Raw genomic sequence first — 796 nt, 5'->3', positions numbered from 1 at the left:
GCTACTGGTGCCGAGAGTGTTGACTGTGGAGCCAAGCAAACTAAAGCTGTGAACAATCACACACCTTCTTCCATTAGGTAACAAATATAATCTACAATATTCTGACCCATGATATGTTTCTGATGTACTTCTGCATTGAGTTCCTTGCTTTCTGAATTGTAACCAGGGAATTGCTTGGTACAGTGAGCAATAGACAAGCCTCCATCTACAGCTCCCTTCGGATCCCCAAGCACTTTATTTCCTGTGTTAGTTCTCGCAAGGTCTGCATCCAAATAGCAGGTGAAGGCACCAGGTTGGCCATGCCATCAATGCTTTCCACATTGTATTCATTTCCAGTTACTTCCACGTGGCCTTCGTAGGTCTTATCTATGCCAAACCTATTGAGAAGCCTGCAGACCAGCAGCAGGCCAGTACTATATACAGCAGCATAATTTGTCAACGTTCACAGCATACTTAGGAAGTTCATGAGCATAGCCTGCGCAGACTATCATATCCCCTTGTATACAGGCATGAGCAATCTGGCAAATTATATCTCTGTTGGTTACACAAACTAACATCCTTTATTTAGGTGTGTTGTACTTATTTTTATTGTCAATTGCCATGTGTTTCTGAACATAGTAATCAGTTTTACCCTTGTGTTGTTTTCTAAATTTCACTTGGCTATTTCTTGAAGTAGGCCTTATTCTTGACAACTTAAACGAAGCCATCTTGTGGAACAGAGACTTCAGTCCCTGGCTCGCTGAAGACCTGCAGAGCAACCAGCTCACTCTCTCCCCGTGTGTGTGTGTGTGTGTGT

This window comes from Elephantulus edwardii, unplaced genomic scaffold (assembly GCF_000299155.1).
Source record: "Elephantulus edwardii isolate Elephantulus edwardi_28Jun2011 unplaced genomic scaffold, EleEdw1.0 scaffold00211, whole genome shotgun sequence".
Lineage (NCBI taxonomy): Eukaryota > Metazoa > Chordata > Mammalia > Macroscelidea > Macroscelididae > Elephantulus > Elephantulus edwardii.
This window is presented reverse-complemented; position numbering follows the sequence as displayed.